We start from the raw sequence: 27,656 nt of genomic DNA on the forward strand, positions 1-27,656 counted from the left end.
CATATTTTAGTGCCACGCTCAACCCACTGTAAATTGTAGTATTCAGGCATTTGAATTATTTATGGTATGTGTGAATTTGTATATACCGGTGTTGTAATGTTAAGCTCACCCTATAGTGTAGTAAGCTGCAGCGTTAAGGACTGGAAATATTTAAAAATGTTTGTGAATTTGTATATGATGATGCTGGATTTAGAATGTTAAACTAGTGGTATTTCTTGTATTACTTTCTACGAGCACGGCCAACTCGCCCGGTTTACTTTCTTTCGATGGAATTGATTGTTGCACTCTTGCTATTGTAGTGGTTGTTGTTTTGTTGTTGTTTTGGATAATCATGTTTTAACTTTATTATCACACTATTGAAAATGATCGTTGCCACCGGGATATTACCCCATTACCATGTAGGCCTATGTGTTAATAAAAGTAATAACATATTGGAGGTTTTTGAGCAACGCAAGGATGGGAAAGATCCAAGACTGCGAAGATATCAATCGTGGCCTTAATGAAGGTACAACCCCAGCATTTGCCTGGTATGAAAATGGGAAATCGCGTAAAAGCACCTTCAAGGCTGCCAGCGGTTGGATTCTAACTCACTATCTCCCGAATTAAAGCTTAAAGCTACGCAATCCTAAGTGCGCACCCAGCTGATGACGATATCATATTTATAGCTGTGGTTTACATGGACCAATATTTTAACCATTTAAGCTTATTAGATCCAACCTATTCCCCAGTGCAACTGAAGTTTCAGATTATCTTCGTTTTAGGACGCATACAAATATTAGTGTGCAATGATAGTGCTGAAACATAATAACCATGTTTAGATTGTAAGAAATATCATTTTATTTAAAGTATGATATATTAAGTCATACATGCCCACCAAAATTGGATTATATCAATGGAGCAATATGCTATTTGCAGTGGAGTCCATATCCTTTGATGTCAGCAGAGTGAAACATTAAAATTATCACTTACAATTTGAACTATGGTAGCACTGAAAGCCAGAATTGCTCGGCGGCCGGCGAGGGAGCGTGGATAAGCAGCAAGCAAAACAACAACACCGTTGAACTTTGAAGCCCGCAATAAAAAATTCCTAGAGAAACTGAAAGGAGATAAACAAAGTAGAAGAAACTCTGGAATGATCAGGATGTGAAAACTACTTGAGACTCCCGCAGGCCTGTACAAAGAGCATACCTTGCCAGACTGAGTAAGTGATGCCTTTATTGCAAGTGAGTTATGAGACGACCATTGGTCGTATGTATCAGTGAGTACCATAGTAAATCACGACAGTCTTGATCACGTGGCGTGAGATAGGCTGTGAAGTGCACTGTAAGAAGTCATGTTGGGAGACAGGAGTTCACACACCAGTTTACAGTGTGTTTGACGACGACCGTGACTAAAAACCGTGTACAGCGGAAAACGAAAATGTGAGTAAAATTGAAAATAATTGTAAATATAAGTTGAACACTAGAAAAACGGTATGACTTTTTCCACATGAAAGTACGTAGGGGGTAAAACTGATCCCACCTTGAGATATAATTTTAAATTCGGTTATGAATGAAAACACGAATCGGGATAAGTTTCTTACATTGAAAACAAGTTCACTGCTCTTCTTAATAATCAAATATATTCTAAACTGAATGCGACATTATAAATTCAGCCGTACTAGTTCTCAATAAACTAAACATCACAGGCAGACATATCAATATAGGTACAAACAGTTAAGAATCACTATCTATTTTCTTATTAGTTCTGTTTACATGATTATACCCAACTATTTAACCGTGCTGATACACAGTGGTATGAACAGTACGTGGTTCTTCAATATGTTTGGAAATGGAGTATATCACCCTCGAAGTTCAAAATTCACGAACTTTTGAATAGCTCCCCAGAATAATGTTGCGGTTATGGGCGCGCTGCTCTGAGCTCGCATCCGGGAGATAGTGGGTTCGAACCCCACTGTCGGCAGCCCCGAAGATGGTTTTACGTGGCATCCAATTTTCACACCAGGCAAAAGCTGGGGCTGTACCTTAATTAAAGCCACGGCCGCTTCTTTCCCATTCCTAGACCTTTCCTGTCCCATCGTCGCCATAAAACCTATCTGTTTCGGTGCGACCTAAAGCAAATAGCAAAAAAAAAAAAAAAAAAGAAAGAAAGCAGAATAGTGCTGCATATCCCATTTTTGTCGAAATGGAGTTAGTGATGGAAAAACAATGCATATTCCATACCCGACGGTGCTGCGTTGATAGAAAGTCAAAATATTTACTGCACAAATAATTATAAAGCCGTTAAGTTGGAGGTCCCCGGAAATCGTTGCATATAGTTGACAAAATGGCGTCCACAAGCAGCATTTGTTTGTCTGGAGGGTCCATAAACCTCATAAAGGAAAACGGCGGTCGCTAAATATAAATGAGTGGAAGAATGTGAAAAAGAAGACACTGAGCAACAGCGAAAAGGCATATACAACAACAAGGCGGAATGTTATAAAGCTTGGAGTGAAGCCTCGAAATGAAGTAAGTAAAAAAATGTTGCATATCCGTGAGGAAAATCAATATCACTTGCCATATCCTACGTCGTCATTAGTGCAATACGTAATTGATTGTTTTAGGAATGTTCCTGCTCTTGCATACATAATGAGGGTTGGAAGGTTACTCTCTACGGGCGACGGGATCTTTTTACGGAGTTTTATAAGATTAACTATAATCTCGTCGGAAATATGGAGATCAGTGAGCCTGTGAGTCGCCGAGTTGCAGAGGATATCTCCAGGAAGATTTGTTCTTTTCGTTACTAGGTTGTTGTCAAAGATACACGATATATGTTGTGTCAAAATATATTGTGTGCTATTTTTCGAATTACACGTCGTCGCGTGCAGATGCTACAAAAAAGGTAAAGAATGGTATAACTGATTTCGATGATGTACATGGCATTCACAGCAACGGACCACGAAAATTAAGTGATGAGTTACGATAGTGTATCCATGAACATATAAACTCTTTCCCAAGGCAGCCTACTCATTATAGGCGCCATTCAAATTCCAAATGTCGCTAGATTGCATGCATTGTACTGGGATTAGCTTCCCAATTCAACAGTAAAGCTTCATTATTACCGTGAAAATTTTAATAAAGATTTTAAACTACGATTATGTGTGCCACGGTCAGATTCTTGTCTCTACTTGTTATAAACAGTATATACAGTTAATGTATGTAGAAAATGACGACGAACAACACCGTGTAACTGTACAAATTGAGTTGCAACCCAGGAGAGAAGAGAAAGCGTACGAAGCATTATATCAAGACATGGATTTAGCTAAGGAAAATCCTTCAGTCATTGTCCTCTGTGTCAACCTGCAAGAGGTTCTGTACTGCCTTACACTGACTCATTCCAACACCTTCTACTAGCCTCAATATTCAACTTGAAATTTTGCAAGGAGCATGTACGATGAACGTCGGGCATGAAAGTGTTGCAGAAATGGTTTCAGCGGAAATAGCTTCATGCTTATTCAGGTATACATGTGAACATTATCAACCTTTGACTGCAACAGTAGGTCAGGAAAGGAAACTTATATTGTTGTCCGACCGCTGTGTAGGCCAGAATAATAACTTGCGAATGGTAGTGACGCTGCAGTACTTGATAGGATTAAAGCTTTTTACAGAAATTAATCAAACATTATTGTGCAGTGGTCATAGTTTTCTGCCATGTGGCAGACATTTTGCACCGGTCGAAAAAAGGAATGCGAGTGTGTCCAGTATACATTCCTCACCAATGAAAAAGTGTTATAGAGACTGCTCGTCCGACTAACCCATTTGTGGTGAAGGAGATGTATAGGGAACATTTTCTGGATTTTCTATTCTTGAACAAATTTTGCAGAAAGACCCGAATTGTAAAATCACCTCGGCACTATGGTTACAGGTATCCTCAGATAACCCTACTGTTTTTCAGTTGAGGAGAGGGCAAAACATATCAGAACACTGGAGTATGTTCAGTGCTACTATGCGCCAAAGCCGAAAAGGGAACGTGCACGAACCACATCCCATCGTTCCAGTTGAACTCCGTCCAGTGTATAGCGACAATCTTGCATTCAGTAAGGAATAGAAGGCTGACCTGATAGCCACAAGTGACTTTCTAGAACCGAAGTACAATGAATTTTATCGCAATTTGAATATCTAGGAACACTGATGTATTTCATTGGACTTCAAGACGAAACAGACTAGTTATAATTTCACTTCACACCATTGTAGAAAGAATATTCAATTTATATTCTGAAATGTAAAACATGCAATGCAGCAGCACTGACTTTTTAGTTTTGTTCAAAGAGAGTAGGTTGTATATGCAACGTACTTATAATTTTGAAGCGTATTACGGGCATTTTCACTTAGAAAATGTAATTGGTTGGCCCCATGTATTGTGAAAGAAGTATCAAATAAACAATTTAAAGTTATTTGTAATGCATATTTGTGAAGCATTTTTGAGCAATGTAGTTTTTAATTTCTCCTGTAAAGTAGATGAAATGGATTATAACGTTATTCTGGGTAGTTATTTATTTTATACAGTTGAATATAATAGTCTCCGTTTCAATTCATTTCATACAGACAAACTTTCTCCGTGCTTTACAGATGTGCATACCCTTCATGTCCTCCTTGCATATTTATTACGCATAAGTTATTTTCTGCCCTTATGGCCATGTTGAAGTCCATTGTCGTTATCATCATCACCATCTTCAATTCGGATCCTTTTATTTCTGTAATGCGTGTTTGCATCGGTAAATTTCTCGGCGAGTTGTAGCAGAAATTTTCGTAACTTGCTTATACAGCATCAAAGCGTTTAATCCTACTGAGTCAAGAAAATTACTGAATGTGTGTAACGGCCACCTTCGCGCAGCTGGTTTGGCAGTACAATTTATGGACATTCAGTCCAAAACGTCAACTCTATACTTAGTGCTTTGTAATATGCTACCGTGTCTGACTTCTTTTCCCCTTTATGAACAGTCAAAGTTTTGACTTTTCTCATTAGTACCTGTCATACAGTAGGGTGCGCGAATTGACCTCCAGTGAAAGAATGGTACCCTGATATTTTAACATTTCAGCTACTTGCAATGACGTGAAAAATTCGTCGCACCTGACATTCCTTCATTCTTTGATTCATACAGAGCTGACTTAGCTGGATATCACTCTTCGTTCTCCGATTCAGACAACGAATCTGAAGGAGTAGTTTGAGTGGAATTGTGACCCTTTACTTAACTATTCCACACGCTCTCGTCCCCAAAGTCATCATTGCATAGTTCCTGGAGTGTTACTATAGTGTCACCTTGTTGTAAATCCCATCTGTGCTCCATATTTTAGGAATCATTGATAAAGTAAAAGCAACGAACTGTACAATATTTATTGCCATTGACTCGGTCACCTACTCCATTCGTGTCTCACGCTGGTGCAGCGGGAACTCTGGGTACCACGTGACGTAGGGTGGGAGAAGAGTGAGTACTACGAAAGAAGAAAATCAAACCCAAAGTACATAAATAAGAAGTAGAAATTTGTTAAACCCAATAAGGGTCAAAACTGACACTTCCATCCCTCTAGGTTAATTAAATTATGGGGGCCAAGCAATTTGGGCTGGAGAATCCTCATTTTAGCAACAGTAAGTATAGCCTAAATGATGATAAGTCATGCAGTTAAACGAAATCTAAGATACATAACAGCAATAGCAAAGCTTTGAATTCATGAAAGGATGAAAAATGACATCTCTGTCTTTCTAGTGTCAATAAATAATATATTTATAATATTTATTTCTAAGGATCTAACAGCCTGCTACATCTGGTGTTAGCGGGAGATTTGGACGCGCGGTTAGGAGCGCGCAGCTGTAAGCTTGCATCCGGGAGATAGTGGTTTGGAACTCCACTGTCGGCAGCTCTGAAGATGGTTTTCCGTGGTTCCCATTTTCACGCCAGGCAAATGCTGGGGCTGTACCTTAATTAAGGCCACGGCCGCTTCCTTCCCTCTCCTAGCTCTTCCCTATGCCATCGACGCCGTATTACCTATCTGTGTCCGTGCGACGTAAAGCAACTGGCAAAAATAAACATCTGTTGTCAGAAGCATCATTACATTTGCAGCAAGTCTCAGTAATAGCAAATGTTTAGATAACTGATGATATGAAGCCTGGCCTCCAGGTATTCTTAGATAAGCTCTGAGAAAATAATAATAATGTTATTTGTTTTACGTCCCACTAACTACTTTTTAAGGTCTTCGGAGACGCCGAGGTGCCGGAATTTAGTCCCGCAGGAGTTCTTTAACGTGCCAGTAAATCTATCGACACGGGGCTGTCGTATTTGAACACCTTCAAATACCACCGGACTGAGCCAGGATCGAACCTGCCAAGTTGGGGTTAGAAGGCCAGCGCCTTAACCGTCTGAGCCACTCAGCCCGGCTCTGAGTACTTAAAGCTAGTCAAAACTAACTTAAGGAAGAGCCTAAAGCTGGTGAAGATGAACTTCAGGCTGTTGTTTTTTGAGACATAAATCCATAGACAAGTTTGTTGCAGGTCTCAACGCCACCCTAACCTGTGCTAAACTTTTCATTTCCTTGTAACTGTTACAGCCTACAGTTGCTCTAATCTGCTTGTCTTCATACCTTGCTCTACCCCTACTCTTCATACCACCTACACTTCCCTCAAAAACCAAGGGAGCAAGTCCTAGGAGTCTTACAATTTGTCTTGCCATTATATTTATTCTTCTCGTCAAATTTAGCCAAGTCGATCTCCTCTCAGCAGTTCAATTCACTATCTCTTAATTCGTGATTCGATCTACCCATCTCACCTTCAGCATTCTTCTGTAACACCATATTTCTGAAGCTTTTATTCTCTTTCTTTCTGAGCTAGTTATCGTGCACATTTCACTTCCATTCTACGCCACGCTCCAGACGAAAGTCTTCAAACACATTTTTCTAATTTCTAAATCAATGTTCGAAGTGTGCAAATTTCTCTTCCTTTTATAGCCCTTCGTTGCTTGTGCTAGTCTGCATTTTATTTCCTCCGAAATTCTGCCATCGTTTGCTATTTTTACTAGCCAAGTAACAATATCCATCTATTTCCTTTGAGACCCTATTTACTAATCTAATATTTCTTTCATCACCTCACTTTGTTCCACTGCTCTTAATCACTTTTATATTTTCATCTGTTACTCCTTCCACAAGACTCTGTCCATACCATACAGCAATTTCCCCAGATCTCCTGCATACTCAGATAACAATATAATTGGCAAGTCTCAGGATTTCGATTCCTCCTCCATGGAGAAGTTCCTCTTTGTATTCCTTTGCCACCGGTTCTATATATACATTGAAAAGAGGGAACAAAGTGCAGCCTTGCGTCACTGCTTTCTGGATTGCAGCTTCTTTTAAAAGGCCTCGATTCTTATCACTGTGCACTGATTTTTATACATATTTTTTCCTCGGTATCTGATCCCGGTCACCTTCAGAATCTCAAACAGCTTAGTCCAATTACATTATCGAATGCCTTTTCTAGATCTCTAAGATCAGACGTATAGTCAGAATTGCTTCACGTGTTCCTATATTTCTTCTGAAATCGAATTGATCTACTCCCAACTCAATTTCATTCTGCTGTAAATAATAAGAATTAAAATTTTGCAAGCTGGAGATATAAAACTAATGGTGCTATAGATTCCACATTTGTCAGCACCGGCTTTCAAGGGAATAGGTATAACAACTTTCTGTATAAAATAAGATGTCACGTTTTCTGTATCTTACATCTTACACTCTAAGTGGATTAACATTGCCATGCTGGTTTCTCCTACGGCAGCCAGAAATTAGGAGGGTATGTCACCAACTCTTTCCTGATTTCTTGTTTCTAGTTGCGTCCGTCAAATCTCTGTCAAATTCTGACCTCAAAATTGGGTCTCCCGTTTCATCAGCATCAACAGCCTTTCCTAGTTCATGAACCATATCATCTACTTCTTTACCTTCGTACAACTGATGGATATATTCCTGCCATATTTCTGCCTTCTCTTCTTTCCCCAGTAATGGTTTTCCTTCCCATCTCTTAATATTTATACACGCAGAGTTCCTTTATCCAAAGGTTTCCTTGATTTTCTAGTATGCAATATCTAACTTTCTTAGGACCATTCAACCTCCAACATCCTTGCACTTCTTTTGCAGCCATTCTTCTTTAGCTGTCCTGCACATTCTATCCACTGCATTGTTTAGTCGCCTTAATTCTTTTCTGCCCCAATCATTATTTGCATTCTTGTACTTTCATCCTTCATCAATCATTCTTCGCGACTGTCCATTCTTCATCTACTGTGTTTTCTTCAGCCTTATCATTTAGTCCTTGTGCGACATGTTCCTTGAATCATTCCCTCAAACTCTTTTCTTTCAATTTACCTACATTCCATCTCCTTATCTCCCCCTCTTTCTTCAATTTCTTCAACTTCAGGTGTCATTTCATGGCATACGTCTAATCAAGGGAAGGTCTTGCAAACCAACAGCCGGTTTATAAATCTCTAACTAAATATAATGATGTCAATTTGATACCTTCTAGTCTCCCCAGGTCTTGTCGATGTATACAGCCGTCGATTATGGTGTTTGAACCAAGTATTATCAAGGACTAAATTAGGATCTGTGCAAAGTTCAGTCATCCGGCTCCCTCTTTCATTCCTTTGTCCCAATCTCAATTATTCTATTGAATTACCTACATTCCTTGGTTTACCACTCAATTCCAATCTCCATCATAATTCGATTTTCATCACATTTTACTTATTATATTTAGTCTTCTATGTCTTCATACAACTCGAATCTATTTCTTCATTTTACATTGAACTAGTAGGCGTATAGACCTACACTAGTATGGTGAACATGGGCTTCGAGTTTACCTTGAAAACAACAAGTTTTTCAACATGCTGCTTTATTTTCTTATTCGTTGTTAAACCAGTTCATGCATTACCCCGGTTTGATTTTGTGTTTATAATTCTAGAATCGCCTAGCAGAAAATCCTTCTCTTCCTGCCAACGAACTTAAGTTACACGAACAACGTCTAACTTTAATCTGTGCATTTCCCTTCTCAGATTCCATAACCTACCAAAATGATTCAAAATCCAAAAATACTTTGCTCGGGAGGAAGTCATCATCAGTACATCATTCATTAATACTGCGAGAGCTGCATGTCCTCGGCATTTACTTACGGCTGTAATCTCCCGTCACTTTCAGCCGTGTGACAGTTTCAACACAGCTAAGGCATATTAAATATTGTTACACACCATATCAGTCACCCAGACTGTCGCCCTTACCACTTCCTTAAAACTGCTCCCCCGGTTTTGATGAACAATTCGTTAGACTGGTTTCTCGACAGATACCCATCCAGTATAGTTGCATCTACGGCTCAGCTATCTGCTTCACTGGGATGTACAAGCCTCCCCTCGGCTGCAAGGTCACATGGTTCTGGCTGGTAACGATTAATTTAAGTCATCACTTAAATCCAGTGGCGATGATCTTACTACATAATATAAATCCTGAGAGAATGCATTTAAATTATAACTTAAAACTGAGCTGTGCAAACGTAAGGGTGGGTAGTACCGGTACAAGTTATAGAAGATCGTGTATGCTCTTGAAGTAATGTTACCCAAAGTTGACATAATGAAGGATGTAAGTGGAATGATAAGTTAACTATACTTACTGAGAAAAAATGTTGAGCACATAGAAAGGGAGTAGAAAATGAAATGACACTTCACGTGTTGAGAGGTTATGTGATTTTATTTAGGTGATTACAAAATCAAGTGAAAAGCGCAACGAAGTTGGTAGTACACTACTGGTCCCTTCTCAGTATGATGCTGCACTCCGTTAGGCCTGGATGCATGCAGTGATTCATTTAGGAAGGGTATCGTACAACTGTTGTATCCTCTCCTGAGGCAAGTTGAACCACAACAGTTGCAACTGGCCTCTATATCCTAAATATTGAACCTGGGACGAGGTTTGTTTATGAGTTGGTCCCACACATGTTATATCGGGGACAGATCAGATGATCTTGGTAAACAAGGGAGGACGTGGACATCATGCAGGCCAGTTCAAAGTGACATGTGCGTGTGTGGATGGGCGTTGCCCTGTTAAAAGATGGTACTACGATAGTGTCTCACGAGTGTTAACACATGAGGGTGCAGGATGTCCATGACGTACCGCTGAGCCGTCAGTCCTTCTGAATCACTACCGGAGAAGACTTTAAATCATACCCTATGGCGCTTTACACAATGACGCCAGAAGTACCATTTGTGTGTCTCTCCAAAACATAGGCAGAATATGCCCTCTCGCTACTTCCCCGGCATACTCATATATGAGGGTCTTCTGAGGTAGTGCTGAACCGAGATTAATCGCTGAAAATGATGTGACGCCACTCGTCTGAAGTACATGCTTCCCCGGTACAGAACCACTTCACACGTAGCCTTATGCGTTTTTGTGGTCAAGCTCCCAGACACGTTCCCATTCAATTCAACATCTCGCCACTGTCATATCTACGATTCGGTATTCCGGCAGCTGCTAATCTCTGACCAGTGGAGCAGTGTGCCACCGGGTGTTGTAGAGGGTCCATTTCTTGCACCCGACTAACATGCGCTGATATAAATATGTTACGATATTCTTGGAGCACAATGAGGCGATCTTCCCTTGGCGTGGTCATACTTGGTCTACCGGAACCTTCAAGTTGGTGGGGTTTCTCACGTTCTCATTCAGTCCAACATCGGACCACTATCATTTCTTTTCTTGTCAGTGAATGTTATTCAAGGCATTACCTCAGACTGCAGAGTTTAATAGTCGATGGACAGGTTAGGGTAATACCTCGGACTAAGAACGGCGTTCAAGGTATGAGGCAAAATAATAATGAAAAGGAAATAGAGTTCAAGGCTGCATGTCAAATTGCCGAGTCCGGTGTCCGAGACTAGTGGCAAGAGATGAATTATCTCCATGGATGGGTGATGGATCTACAAACCAGACGAAGAACAACATGCGGTGACAGCATAACTAGTATCAGGAAATTGAAAGCCCGGCGGTTTGATGGAAGTATGCCTTCGGTGACGTTCCAGACCCAGTTCGAGACCGTGCTCAACCACAATGTGTGGACATCTGAGGAGAAGTCCATACAAAAAATCGTCACGCAGCATAAACGAGCAAACGGACAGCTAAATATCATCCGGCTGGGGATCTTTATATAGAAATTATGGAGGCTCTTGAGGGATGCTAATGTGACCATCAGCATGCACATGCCTATCGGATCTAACTGAAGAAGAGGAAACAGCGCGCAGGTGAATTGTAGCAGTAATTTGCTGCGGATATAATACAGCTGGCCCACAAGGCGTTAGATGGGTATCACCAGAACACCTACAACGAGGGACTGCCTAAATCTTAGTCGACGGACTTTGTGATATCAACGTTCGTCAATACCGGATGTCTGGAGGGGAGCGTTGTTTAAAGGGGCCCTCAGCATTGCCCTGGCGATGGGAAGAGATAAGACAACAGCAACTTTGATGTCATTGGCAATTGAACAAGCCGTCAGGATGACAAGGACTCAGAAATCCGCTCATCATCAGCGAAGTGAAGCTCAAGGCTGCTGCAAGGCTGAGACTTCGGAGAAATCGTCTATTGTCTATGCACTGAGCGCAGCTATCTCAGAATGGAATGCTAACTGCCGGCACGAGCTCTCAGGGGAAACGGAAACGCGGATGTTTCTTCATCTCCACTGGTGCAATGCTTCCAGCAGTCGGGACGCCCAGGCTCCAGAGGAATCATCTTCTGGAAATGCGGCGAATTTATCTGGAGTCATTTGAGAAAGGAGTGTCGAAAGGAGGTAGACTACAATCCAGTGGTATGACGTAGAATCGGCGCGCGTCATACCACTTCTCGTTGCACTTCGAATGTAATCACGAGTAGAGCAAGGACAGACTGATTGCAGGTAGGTGGCGGCTCAGTGACAGGCCACGCCAGGTTACGATAGACACGGAGGCGGTACTTACCGTCACCAGGCCGAATATTGCCTAGAGGTCGGTTGAGTAAAGAGGACAATCCTATGCAACAAGGAATTGTTATCGACCCGCAGTGACGAAGTGGTGATGACATGACAAGAGGGCCTCTCGGGTAGGAGTGCATGCGGAGGAGTGAAATCCAGATTTTTGCTACCAAACACTGACTGTATCTGGCCAGAACACTCATGCCGGTACAGATTCCCAATCTGACGCAGTAGGACCAATGGCTACCAGGTGGGACCACACTCAGAATACATAAAACTGTCGATTGTGTCGTAACAGCAGACGATACGGACACACAAGCACTAGAAATTGGGGAGGAAGATCCAGAGATTGTTATCTAATATCGGAAGACATCTGCAAGCAAACCAGTTCGAGGCCCTTGAAAGGCTGATTGCGTTGTTCTGAGATATCGTCACGATAATGGGAACTCAATATGCGGGAGGGCCAATAGGCTGTTTCACTGGCAACGTGATCCCTATTCGTCAACCACGTCGTCGGATACCTCAGCCTAAGAAGATGGAGAATGACCAGATGTTGAGTGACATGAAGCAGCATGGGATGATAGAAGAAACCAACGACACATGGTCGTCCCCTGTAGACCTGGTAAAGAAGAACAGCGAACTCTGCTTTTGTATCAGTTATCGGAGTCTGAATGATGTAACCAAAAAGTACTGCTTTCTCTTACCCCGAATTGCCGACTCCTTGGACACATCTCCGTTCTATTGCTTCTCAACTCTCAAAATTAATTCGGGATATTGGCAGGTGGGGCTGATACCCGGAAGACAAGAAGTAGATGGCGTACCCTTCTGGCTTGGGGTTGTAACAATTTACCACTATGGCCTTCAGACTGAACAAGACACCTATAACCTTCGAGTGATTATTGATGTTGAGAGGACTCACATATGACGCCTGTTTGTAGTACCTAGTTTACAAAGTCGAGGTAGGATGCATGATCCAGGAGCATCTGACAGAGCCTGTGATAAGTGATCCAGAGACTATGATGAGCTCACCTAAAACTGGGCCCTTTGATGTTCCAACTATTCGAGTAGGAGGTACACGAGAGTATGTAGGCCGTATTGCATTACCGCAGGCACCCAGAAAAGCTAGAAGCCATTAAGGCCTGGCCGGTGCCGAATGACAAACATGAGGTGGGGAGACTTGTTTGCCTATGTACTTAATACAGCAGGTTCATTGCGATCATTGCCAACGTCTTGAAGCCAATCATGCAACTCACAGAGGAGGTCATTGAAATATTCGCCAGAGGCAGAGACTGCATTTCAGTCTCTCAAATAGCCCCTGTGCTCAGCACCTATCTCCCGAGCCTGGAGAGAAGTTTGTTGTCGACACTGATGGAGATCATTTGAGTAATGTCACAGATCCAGGCAGGGCAGGGAAAGCTGAAAGTGTACTACTGCAATACGGTATCAAGTCTAAGGTCAACTACTGAGAGAAATACTGGCAAATGTGAAGACGTAGGAACAGTTCCAGAAATGTTCGTAGGTGGAACAAAAGGTTAGTTGCACTAACTCGCCGCAGCAGAGCGCTATGTGTCGCAAACGTGGGCACAGCGGAGAAAGGGACAGATGCTGCCCACACGTCTGTTAGGCAGGTCGATGTGGTGTCTCGTCTAGTATTGTGTGAATAGCGCCAAATGCAATGGCGTGTCAACTGGACGTTCACTCCAAATATGAGATGGGTGCGACCAATCCGATTCCTTTGGGCCAAAAGGAAGAATTGCACGGACATCCATTGTGAAATTAGTGCTGTGTATGGGGAGCGGGCTATTTCCTGGAAAGGTATCGTAAAGTGGTGTCAGCAATTCGAAGCCGGAGGCACGGATATCACGGACAACCATCGCGAAGGCAGGCCCGCAGCGTCCAGGACCCGTGCAGAGGTCAGAAGTGTGAATGCGATCATTAGTGAGAGCGGCGCATTAAACTCGGAGAAATCGCGACGCGGCTGAACATGTCGTATGGCAGTGTGTTCGCCATTGTTCACGGGGACCTTGGATATCTTAAGCTGTGTCAAAGATGGGTCCCACGTCTTCTCACCGATGAGCACAAGGGACAACGTTTCCAATCCTCCCTGGCATTTTTGCAACGCTATGCCGCAGACGGCAACGGATTTTTTCGGCGAATCGTCACAGGCGACGAAATGTGGGTCCACCACTTCACCCCCGAAACGAAGCGAACATCAATGGAATGGTTGCACCCCTCATCACCACAACGAAAGAAGCCCAAGGTTCAACCTTCAGCCGATAAGGTTATGGCGACAGTGTTCTTTGACATGGAGGGTTTGCTGCACGTGGAATTCATGCCGATAGGAACGACGATCAACGCGGCGTCGTATTGTCAAACGTTGCACCCGTTGCGTAAAGCGATTAAAGAAAAGCGCCGGGGGAAATTGAGCGCCGGTGTGATATTGTTGCACGATAACGCAACACTTCACAAGGCCCGCCATACGAGAGAACTGCTGCAGCATTTCAAGTGGGAGGTCTGGCAACATCCACCCTACAGTCCCGACTTAGCGCCATGTGACTTTCATCTGTTCGGTAAGCTCAAAACGGAGCTCGGTGGTCGACGTTTCCAGACCGATGAGGAGGTGAAGGCCGCTGTCTCCGAGTGGCTGCAGAACGCTGCAGGAAATTTCTATGCATCCGTCATCGACAAGTTGGTTGTGCGTTCGCAGAAATGTTTGGAGTCTCTTGGAAACTATGTGGAAAAGTGTCGTTACAGTGTATGTCGTTATAGTCGTGTTTCTGTTCTATAGGTGGTGTAATAAATGGCCATAACTGGGAAGTGCAACTTATTTTCTGATCTGCCGTAGTATGTACAGTTATCTACGTACTAGCAATTCTGCCTTGACGTGGCTCCTTAATGATAAAAACTTGGAGGGCTGACTACTCGTAAGGGGGGGGGGAGCAATGACTTCAGAAAGATAACTTAGTCAGACGTTCCAGAATGATAAATACTTGATGGACAGACTGCTCGGTGTGTGTGAGTGGGGGGTGATACCTCACTCCAATATGGACAGAAACACTGCAATTCTAGTTCATGCAGCTACCAGCTTACATTCGGGAGATAGTGGGTTTGAATCTCACTGTCGGCAGCCCCAGATATGGCTTCCCGTGGTTTTCCATTTTCACACCCGCAGGTGCTCACGCTGTATCTTAAGTAAGGGTACCGTTCCTTCCTTCCCACTCCTAGACCTCCCCTATCTCATTTATGAACTATAGTGAGACACTTCCATACTCCTACTTTGTAAATTCTTAACCTTCAGTATGAATTAGTAGACCTTATCTTGGAAACAGGCACATGGAATCAGGCGTATTTGCCTTAAGAAACATTTTCAATTAGTCGAATACGCTCTGTATTATTCTTGCGCATTGATTCAGCAGTTGGAATAGTTACACACATTTCTTATTTAAAAAGTAGGAGTATGGAAGTGTCTGGCTATCAAAATATGCTTGTAGTTCATAAATGCTGATGTCACGGTCTTACGGTAGTACCTATAGTAAATAATTTACCTCGTAGTAAGTCTTATTTGGAGAGACAGGAAAATGAAAAGGAACAAATAATTTTGCTCCTATATCTATAAATGTGGCAATAGTTTTGAAACTTATTTGCTTCTTTCTAATACTTAATTTGCCTCGTAGGAGTACTTTCACCATCTAAATTTGGCCATCATTGCAACTGAGTCTTAAGACAGGAACACCTGATAACATGTGTCTATTTCCAACATCAGGGTGTAAATGACTGTCTTTTAAGGACACTGTAGTGACGTTATTACCTATAATTGTTCGTTAAAACGTATAGTTTGACGTGACTATTTTCCTTCTGATCGTCATCATGATGCCTCCATTTTACATGCAACTCTCATAACAAGGATGTTACTTTTCGTTTTAAAACTTGCATGGACATTGCATGGCATTCAAGAGGAGGTAAAATATGGATATTTCCAAATCCAATGTTAAGGGAAGTCCAGTTGTATCATGCACCTGTTTCTCAAAGGAATACAAATTATGTATTTAAAAGTTATAAGAAATAGATAATTTGACTCCGGTCACTACCCCTCTAAAGCTAAACTGAACTTATCCCTCACACAATTCGCAGAAGACAAAAAAAGATATAATTCAAACAGACTCAACATCACACAGACAACAATGAAACATTTTCATCAAGAAGAAATTCAAGTAACTCAGCATCGTAAATGGCAATAACTTCCCAAAGAAATTAATAGTGCAGCCTAAAATGTATTCGGGTCAGCAAAAATTAAAAAGAAAGTGTGGTTGAATGAAATTGTGAATTAGGGGAGCGCAACTGTGAGCTTACATCCGGTAGATAGTGGGTTCGAACCCCACCGTCGGCAGCCCCGAGGATGTTTTTTCGTGGTTTCCCATTTCCTCACCAGGCAAATACTGAGGCTGTACCTTAATTAAGGCCAAGGCCGCTTCCTTTCCATTCTTATGACATTTCTAACCCATTGTCGCGATTAGACCTAACTGTGTCGGTGCGACGTAAAGCAAATAGCAAAAAAAAAAAAAAAAAAAGAAACTTGTGAAGAAGTTATAGCAGTAAGAGCAAGACTGTTGAAAAATAGAGATGCTCTGGAGAGAGTACATTGAACAATTTAAGCCGCAAAGGAAAGAAAGAGCAGTAATAAGTAGTACTGAACTATCCTTTGAGAAATTACATATTGTTGACATACTGGACAAATATGCAACAATTAAGTCAAAGAATATCTATCAAACGTTTACAAATAACCTGAAGGGCTATCAGTCTCCAAGTAGTTGATTCAGAGATGAAAATGGGATACTGGGTGTAACCAATACCTAGAATTGTTAAATACTAGCAAAACACTTCGATCAACTTATGAACTGCGAAGAACCGAGCCACAGGTTAGAATTACCAGAGATACTTAAAAACCTAGAAAGAAATCCACCGCCTACTCCTGAAGAAATTTAAAACAGCAATTAAAACTTCAAATAAACAAAGCTAGTGGAGAAGACTTAATTACAGCTGAACTTATAAAATGGTCTCAATCAAAAATATTAGGTGATCTTCGAGTCACAATTAAAGAAATCTCTAAAACTGAGAAGATCCCGGAAAAATATAAAGTGGCTCTTAGTCATCCTTTGCATAAAAAAGGTAACAAGCCAGATGTCAATAACTATGGAGGTATATCCATTTCGCAACAATATTACTGAACAGGGTAGGAAAAACTGTACACTAATTCGATTGGATATCAGAGTGGAGTTAGAGAGGGCAGATCTTTCTCAGAACAGATATTCAACCTGTGGTCCATAATCCATCACACATTAATGAAATCGAAGAATATAGTAGTGATATTTATGGATGCTAAATAGGCTTTTGGCCCTGTTCATAGGGAAACTCTAGATAAAATAATCCGAGAAATGTGAGTTAATACCAAAGAGGCAAACCTAATCCGTAAAACCCTCACAGACACCATACCGAAAATAAAATTTATGGGTGAAATATCTACACCTTTCACAATAAACACACGTTAATACCTCCTCCTCCTCAATTGCATATTGGAGAAAATGGCAGGAATCTGGAAAGCAAAACTGAAGGAACACAAGCGATCCCCAATAAAAATCGAAAGAATGAACAGGGGTTTCGAAATAAACCGTCTAGCATTTGCAGATGATTTTGCCATACTTTCAGGAAACCTGACAAATGCAGCAATACAACTCAGTCTCTTGGAAGAGATAACCAACATAACTGGTTTATTAATTTCTGTATAAAAGAATTAGGAAGAAATATAAAGTGGTCCACAATTTCTAGTAACAGAAATTGATCAGATAAGGAAGGTAAAAAAATGAAAAAAATTAGGAGAAACAATTCAAAAAAAAGGTTTATGAAATTTAATCGTACAAGGTGGAATGAGCAACACAACAAGAAGTGTTTGTCTAAAAACCTCGAACCAGAACACTACATCACAGTAGTCCAATAGGAATGCCTGAACGCGAGTGAATGTCTAGTACTGAATTACAAGCTGAATAAATTAGAAGTATTTGAAAAGAAGAATTATACTGAAAATACTCGGTCCACTAATAACTGTAGAACTCTGGAAATCAGGGAGTAACGATGAAAAATATCGGACATAAGATAACATAAAAGAAACAATACGGGAGAGCCGATTGAGATATTTTGGACATTTTTACAACAGGTTAATCAATCAGATCTTTAAATAATTTTGGAATAAGAAGTCAACAACAACAACAACAACAACAACCTGGATTCGTGAAATCAAGGAAGATTTGGAAAGAAACAATATAGGAGAAGAAGAAGCAACAGAGAGATTTTGAGGAAGAAAGTGTTAGAAAGGGAAAGAAACCCGGCTCAGAATAGTCCTAGAAGAGGAAAAGTAGACATAGTGAGAATATGAAGTAGTATTAGATGAAGAAGAAAGAAGAACATACGATGAAACATGAAATTGGCACGTGGTCCCTAGAAACCCTAACAGGAAAGAATTAATAACAATCACGGCGCGAAATTTGGGTGATGGACAGACTTCTTTATATTTCCGGGCTCTCGATTGTTCCCAATACCAGACACCAATACATACCAACGTGGTATTCAACGCTGATTAAAGAGACCACCGACAAATATAAAGACATAATAAATATAATTACCGTTTTACGATTGATTACTTTGGTTCTTAAACTATCAATTCAACCTAGAGGGGTGCACATGATAAAGGAGTCTGACATTTTCTGTAGATACATCCTGAGATTATGTAATTACACAGTAAACACAAGATACTATCTGTGTCTGAAGGGAAGTCACGGCAGCTTGTAGATACGGAAGGAATAGCAGATGCTCTACTCGTTACAAACATTAGTCGTGACAGAAAAAGCAGACCCACGTTCATTATTAAACTGTTCATTATGCAGTATTTATAATTATAGTAAGTGTGTGACTAGGGCATAATTGTACTGCCATTCTGAAATTTCACAATAACACCTCAATTCGCAAGAGTCACCACGAATGGAACAGGTGTTTGTCAGGCCTTGAGACTTGAAATGGGCCGATGACCTTAGATGTTAGGCCCGTTTAAGCAACAAGCATCATTATCATCATCGAGACTTAAAATATGCACAGGCGGCATCAATGCTTACCCCACAACCACACAACTGTTCTCAGTTACTTCTTATTCCAATGTCAGGTGGAGTGAGGAAGGTACAGTTACAGGGAACACCCAATCTCTCGAGGTATTTCTCTAAGACATTGTGTATTGCGTTCATGACGACTGAAACCTTATAAGGTACCCTCATCAGGCAATTTAGCACTTTTAGGAGAACAGACCTGATATGACCCTCAGGGATGACCATATTTGGTTATAGAGGGCTGTCCAAGATAGAGGGGAAATGAGGCTCTATCTCAACACCGTCCTGAAGAATTAAAAAAAAAATGATAAATACATAACTTAAATATTGGTGTGGCATTTGTGGTACTGAGTATTTCAGTGACGTTTCGGGACGAATGGGATTACGGATACAGTGCGGCCTGTGCCAAATATAGTTTCAAGAAATGTGTTTGGGAACAGCATGAAAGCGTGATGTTGTGAGTGGTAAATGCGTTGTAAAACAATATCAAATGTAAATAGGGCCTAGTATTATACCGTACATACGTTAAGTGGGGAACGAAACCGTCGTAACGGGCAAAAATATCATGTCCGAGAAATAGCACACTATGTTTCAGTGATGGCCGTATATAGGAGCACCCGTTCCAATTATCGGACGTTTTCAATTAATGTTTAAAATATAGTAAGTATGTACTATTATCTAAATGTTATTAATCCCGCTAGTATCATTAAAGCATATAATATGAATCAGTATATATGCCAGTGGTAGAAATATTTGCTGCTATGTGCTATATCCAAAAATATCGTAATCGTCCTGATATAGGGCCCCCTAATGTGATTTTGTAACATTTCGAACTTCTCTCTTACAAAGGAAAGGGCACGTACCGGAGAGTCACGGATCGTACGTAAATTTGCACACACGTTCAATGAGCCAAGAATGACATAAAGGCAATATTTTTCTTTTCGAAATTAAAGTATGTGACCTACAGAAAACGTTCGATTTCGCATGTTTGAATTGGCGCAGGTCTGCGGCACGTGATGCGTCCACTCGTCGACTGAGTGCGCCTCTGATCTTCTACATTTATCCCGTTAATAATTGCGTAGCACGTCACGAAAATAATTTAGTGGCATTGAGAAAAATAACTTAATTCCTGTATTGATTGTCGATCAATAAAGCAATTAGAATAAGATTGTTATGGGGAAAATAGGTGCTAATCAGTATAACAAGGAATGTTACACACGAAAGCAAGTTATTTCTTATAGTTTCTGCAATAATGATGTTCGTGGTAAAACACCCATCGCACCAAACAAAGCTATGGTAAGGGCAAGTGTAACATTTTAATCCACCGCTGTCAAAACAATATTGCACAGAATTTTAAAAGGCTCCTGGATTTTTCGACAAGTGCTGGTTTAGGTATTAGGCGTATTGCCACATATGACAAAACTGAGAAGACGACAGTTGGTGGTATGTCAGTGATTAAATTTTCAAGCTGGTGTTTCTCTGCACCAAAGCTACATCCAAATTCAACAATCGAACAGTGTTAAATAAACTACGTGAAAATTATTTCCGTACTCTAAACCCGCCCCACTCTTATTTAAATGTTTCCCGAAAATATAAATATTTCTTTTTCTTTAGGCACGATGGATCTTTCGTTTCACGGACGAAAACGCTTACTTCTTCTCCAATATTGAACAGCCTTCCTTTTATAGTCAATTTCTGTAAATTCGTCTTTAGATTTACTTGCTTGACTATAAATAAATAAATAAATAAATAAATAAATAAATAAATAAATAAATAAATAAATAAATAAATAAATAAATAAATAAATAAATAAATAAATAAATAAATAAATAAATAAATATATAAATAAATAAATAAATAAATAAATAAATAAATCTGTGGCTTGGTTCTAAATGGGCCAATGTCAAAAAAACAGTTTTTGAGATATGAGCATTTGAAGTTTTGCTTATAGTTTTCGAATTATTTTTTTCAACAACAAACTTTAAATAGCTTTATACTTTCTTCGTGGAAGTCACCTTATTAAACGCTAGTTTTTTCTATCGTATTGTTAAAAAATTGCCAGGTCTCTAATCGGTATTGGTAATCTAAAATTATTGGCAAGAGCTTATTTAATTAAACGTTAACTGTTCCTTTAGTACTTAACAGAGACATTGGCCATTTTAACATGTTGCAAGCCAGGATAAAACGCGTTTGTATCAGTTAATATCTCAATTTAGATAAAAAAAATGACATTGGCCCTTTTAGAACCAAGCCACGGAAATAAATAAATAAATAAATAAATAAATAAATAAATATAACATGTTTTATTTATTGTGGAAAAGTTAGGGATGTACTCCCTTTGTTACACTTAATGAGTCTTAACCTAGAAGCCTGTTAATAATAACTACTGATTGCAATAATACGATAACAATATTAACAGTAATAACGATAATAGTATTAATAAAATTTAATAATAAATTAATAAAGTAAAATAAGGCTATCACCTTCTACCAAATATTCGTCATCGGAATCGTTTATTTCAGAATCAAGCGACATGTCACTTGAGACAAAATTCGTCATTTTGGAGGCAGCTTCTGATGACACGGTAAATATTAGTACGTAAAAAGTTAAACACAGGCTTTGAAACAGATGAAATTAAAAGGCGTATGACTTTTAGTGCTGGGAGTATCCGAGGACAAGTTCGGTTCGCCAGATGCAGGTACTTTGATTTGACTCCCGTAGGCGACCTACGCGTCGTGATGAGAACGAAATGATGATGAAGACGACACATACACCCAGCCCCGTGCCGGTGAAATTAACCAATTAAGGTTAAAATTCCCGACCCAGCCGGGAATCGAACCCGGGATCCCTGTGACCAAAGGCCAGTACGCTAACCATTTAGCCACGGAGACGGACTTTGAAACTGATGAAAAAACAACAAATAAACAGACCAATCAACATACCGTCAATAGCGCCCAGCACATCATATTCTTGAACGTTGAGAGGCTTAAAATCGTGTTTGCTTCCAAGCCAAAAATAACTTTGCCTATGTTGATTACATTATACCAACAACCACTTGTCTCATACAACGACTAAAAGCGTATGTCAGCGTGGTATCTAATCAGCTGTTGGAAAGTGCGAGCTGCGGGTAGCGTATGGAGTAGCGGCCTCTCGACGAGTGAACCGAGCACGCATTGCAGTGTTGCGTAGCCGAGCGCGCTAATTCCAACATACGATATTTAACTCTTTCCGTAGGTCGCACGAGTTAATTTCCGAAATAAGTATTTTTGCCTTTGCATTATTCTAGGTTTACTTAATGTGTGTGTGCAAAATTTACGTTAGAACTGCGATTCTCCGGTATGCGCCCTTTGCTTGTAAGTTGTAGCAAATGACTGAAGTTCCTTTTTAGACAAAACTAGCGAATGTACCCGTGCTTCGCTACGGTATTCTACATTGTATTCGAATATCGAAGTAAATAGTGTACATGCAGTAAATAAGATTGTTTTAAAATTGCATGTCTCTTAGCGTTATCAGAGAAAGAGCATGGGGAGGTCCCCGTACGTTATTTCCAATGTAAAGTGTTTGTTACGGATTTGTGATATAACGGCAGGCTCACTTGCCTACTGCCATTCACAATCGAGTTGGGAAGTTTACATTATAATTGCAGGCCCCATTGCCTACTACGCGGACAGAATCGATTTGGGGAGTTTTCGTTAAAATGGCAGCCCCCTTTCCTACTTCCAGACAGATTACAGTTGAGGAATTTCTATTATAATGGTAAGCAATTACCCTACTATCACTCGAAATTGAGTTGTGCAGTTATCATTATAATGCCAGGCCCATTTTCCTACTGCCAGCCAGCTTACTGCCAGTCACACCAAGTTGGTGAGTTTCCATCAAAATAGCAGGCCACTATGCCTAATGCCAGTCACATTTTAGATGAGGACATTTCTTTATAATGGCGGGCACCCTTGCCTACTGCCAAACACAATCGGGTAGGGGAGTTTTAAACAAAACTGCATGCTTCCTTGCCTTCTGCAAGTCAAATCGAGAAGGTAACTATTCATTACAATTGTAGGCCTTCCTTACTAATGACAGTTACACAGGAGTTGGAGAAGGAACCCTTTCCTACTGCCAGTCAAAGTCGGTGTGGGGAGTACTGATTACAATAGCAGACCCACCCTTTCTCGATCGCTAAAAATCGACATCAGTGAATATATATAGATCGACATACGAAAGTATATGCATGTTTACAATAGTGAAGACCATCATTTACAGATTAACTGCTACTAAACGTACGTCATATCGACAAAGGATTATACCATAAGACACGCCGGATTTAGTGGCCTAAATGGCTGGTCCTATGATATGTCATCTATTCTTGGGTCAGACTGAGTTAGAAACGTGGAACAGGGTAAAGGTTTTGTAAGATTATCTCACATTACATTACTTTTCGGATAATTATGTGACAGCTACATACATAGCATTTGGCTCGCATATGGCTACTGGGTGGGCCAATTTTTGTGAAGAGTTTGATGATTCTATATTTCATATAAGTAATTGAAAGTATGAATTATGCATGTGAAAATTCCAAATTGAGTTAACATCGATTAATAGAGGAAAATCAAACGTAAAAGGGATACAGATACGGCAATAGGTCGTAAGACCAAGGTTGTAGATCATTCCAAATTGAACGGAGATTGTGCAATCCGTTATATGATAGGAATTTCCGAAGGTCTGCACCATCATTAAAATTGCCTGCATATTTCGATATTCTTCGGCGATAAAAAGTGAAAAATTTAATGATCTAGGATGTTTTCCGTTCGTTACAGGCTAAAACGTATAATTTTGTCAAATTTCAATTATCTTCTTTTTCTTCTGGCAGATTATGCCGCAATCTGGATTTTGGGCGAGGCGGGTAAAAATTAGGACTTTCAGGAAACTAAACAAAAAATTATGGAGATGGTCATTATTACCCCTTAAACGGAAAGCTGTACGAAAATTTCGCCAAAATAGTCAGTGAAGAGGCACACAGTCGTTACGATTTGATTTATATAGATAAGGAATCTGCTCCTTGTAAAACACCTTTTGGGCTATGTCCGCTGGACTTAACCTGCAAAAGTGACCATTCATGATATCTCCCTTATTAATCCTCCTGACGAAAAAATGCACATGAAATAAAAGGTTTAGAGGTGGAATTCCATCACGTTTGGTCGATTTCCAGTCAGGTTGGTCTTGTTCTGTATATGTTGTGGAAGAGTAAAATCACCATTTGTGTTCCCTATAAACCGCCAGTCCATACCGGAACATGAAATGTTATTTACGTTTAAAACCTACCTTTCGACAGGTGGATGCTAAATATAAATTTTGGTTCGAATGTCCTCAGTAGTTTTCAAGTTGTAAGGAATACGCTTTACACGCACCCGCTCGTGAGTCAAGTCCGATGGGACTTGTACAGAAAAACGGCCCGTTAATGATATCTCCCTTATTAATCCTCGTATCGAAATGATGCACATGAGAAAAAAAGTTTAGAAATTAATTTCTACCAAGGTAGGTAGATTTCCATTATGTTTGGTTGTGTATATTTTGTGGAAGTGCAAAATCACTGTTTCGGTTTCGTATAAACCCCCAGTCAGTTCAGGGATTTAGAAACAATATTTGCCCTAAAACCTATCAAGGACAGGTGTATTCTAAATATGAGTCTTGGTGGAAATACATCCAGTAGTTTGTAGCACTCACGTACATACGGCGTAATTAAGGAAGAAATAATACAGTTAAGAAAGTTGAAAGTAATAGAAAATGGATTATAACGGAGGGCAGCCGGATAACGACAAAAATGAAAAGTGAATGTATTGGAAAATCAAAAGCCCCTCAATAAATTATGCTAGTGTGAGTTATGGATATAATAAAGCGGTAACAGAGGAGAAATTTAGGTCCAGTGATTCTTAGGTAAACAAATAATAAGAAGATGACTAATGGTGTTATCACATAATCTATTCGAGGGCGGTTATAACATCCAACGATATTCCGCCAATATCCCGCAGATAGGCCGATTGACGCCTCTCTTGCCTTCTACCCAAGGAACAACCACGAGTTTAAAAGCATGGTGAGGAAAATGGCAATACGTTACTTCCCTGCTGGCATGCAGTCAGAGATGTTGCCATGGTAACCTGTAGGTTCGTTGTCGGTCTGTTGGTCACTCAATGCAGAACATGATACCAGCGGAAAATTGTAAATTTCTCCGTCATGTGAAGAGTAAGGTAAATTATGAACATAACGAAAGTTGTTTATAAAGAAGAGACGTTTCACGTACGGTAAACGAAGTTTACAGAAAATCAATAGCATAAGAGAAAATGGAGGAAAACCATTCAAAGATTTTAAAATGATATGCATATCGAAACCTTTCCCGGGATGAGTACACTCTACATTTGAAGTTTGGTTGAGATCTATCTAGCCGTTTCGAAGTGATGGTGGAAAAAACATTCTGGTTTTCTTATAAACCGCCGGTCTATTCAAATATTTTAAAATGATATGCATATCGAAACCTTCCCCGGGATGAGTATACTCTAAATATGAAGTTTGGTTGAGATCTATCCAGCCGTTTCGACGTGATGGTGGAACAGACAAACAGACAGACAAACAGACAAACAGATGTAACGTTCCAGACGTTACAGTGTAATTATGTTAATTTTATTATGTGTAATTAATTCAGGAATTTAACGTCATGATATTTATTTGGTATGTAATTGTATTATAATTCATGTTTAATCATTTGCTCACTATCATTTCATTACTTTGTAACTACGACTTATAAACGAGGGCTGAATATCCTAATATTCACTTAGATTCTTGCGACAGTCGGTTAAAATTAACTTGCAGTAGATTTCAGTTATCTTGCCACATCACCGAGGAGGAAGGGAGGACAAATTTAGACAACAAGTTCTGAGAAATGCGAGCACGTGTTCACGCGTCCTAACGTAAGCTACCGTATTTCGACCAGAATTATTCGAACTGATCAACGCCTATATTTTCAAAGGAGCGTCATGTTGCCATGGATACTGATTGAAAGGACGAATAGAAGAACAGTTGATATCTTGTGTGGGACCCATCTACTCGAAAATCTAGAGTGGGGAGAGAAGTGTCATCTGATTGGACCACGTGTAGCGGCCTGTAATTAGCGCGAGAGAAAGTTATAAGAGGGCGTGTTGGAGCTCCTGGAGGCTCTCTCTACAACGTCTTATTCGCTTCTGCGAGTCTCTCTACATTATTCTACGATCTTCTACGAGGCTTCTACTTGATTTTCTACTTGATTCTGCGTCTCGATACTTAGAAATTCTGAATGAGGTGTGTATAGCCACTCTCATGAGGAAGTACGTACAGCACGGCTGCAAGACCGGTTTGAACCAGTCTAAGTCAATAGATAGTTTTAATCTAGATAGAAATGAAACTTCCTAGAACATTTTCAGTAAAGTTGGAAGGATTCTTAATTGAGTATCCTCTCCATATAACCCAAGGTGGTTCTTCTAACTGTGACATAGGGCTTATCTCCAATCTATGGGATAAAGCATAATAGGGAGTGTTAGTTTTGAAGTCATCTTCCAATTAGTGGTGGGTGCAATTTGCAAGGCAGGAATGGTACTGAGCTGCAGATGAAGAGATATCAAAGACGGCCGGTGATGTTCCCGCTACAAGGAGGGAAGCTTTCCAAGGACCAGCAGAACAAGACGACATGGTGAGCAAGCGAGTTAAAGATATTGCAAGTTTTCGCGAAGTAGAGTCATTCAATTTTTTGTTAAATTCATTTTCTATTTTAAATTCAGTTCTCGTTAAACCGTCGTCATTTATATTAAATATAATAAATAGTATTTTTCTAGTTTACTTTAATCAATTTGCCTTAATTAGCCTTTTGATTTCTAATTCTCCTGCTTAATGATTAGTGCACTGTCACCTCACCCCTGTGATAAGAGTCTGTCCAAGCTTGATTATAAATTTTATCTTTAAGTCCTCAACTTAAAGATTGGCGCCCTTTGCTTGCTTGGTTGCATTTCTCATTTGATGATTGTTCTCCGAGAGGGGAAGTCACATAAATGCCGCTCCAACGTGTGGCGAGAAAATCATTAAGTACGGAGCAGTTAATAACAGTAACAATATCAGAATTCGTATTATGGGCAAAATTTGGATATCCACGTTTCATTAAGAGTGTTTGATTGTGGGAAGGGTCATGGCTGATCAAACGAAAGAGGAGAGGATGTTGCGCAGTGGACGGGCGATAAAAGGCAATAACGTATTGAGTTCAGAGGAAGAGTTGTGTAGTCTTGTAGAGGAAATTGAAGATAGAAGTGTAAGTAGTATGGAGAGTGAAGGCAAGCAGAAAGAAGTCAGTATGGAGTCAGATGATAGTAGGATGGGGGGCGAAGCGGAAGTAAACACTAACAATGAAAGTAATAATAATGATCAGTTAATGGGAATGATGCAGTTAATGTTAAGTAAGATAGAGGACACTAAATCTGAGCTTAAAAGTGAATTGGAACAAATTAAAACAGATGT

This window comes from Anabrus simplex, chromosome 2 (assembly GCF_040414725.1).
Source record: "Anabrus simplex isolate iqAnaSimp1 chromosome 2, ASM4041472v1, whole genome shotgun sequence".
Taxonomy (NCBI): Eukaryota; Metazoa; Arthropoda; class Insecta; order Orthoptera; family Tettigoniidae; genus Anabrus; species Anabrus simplex.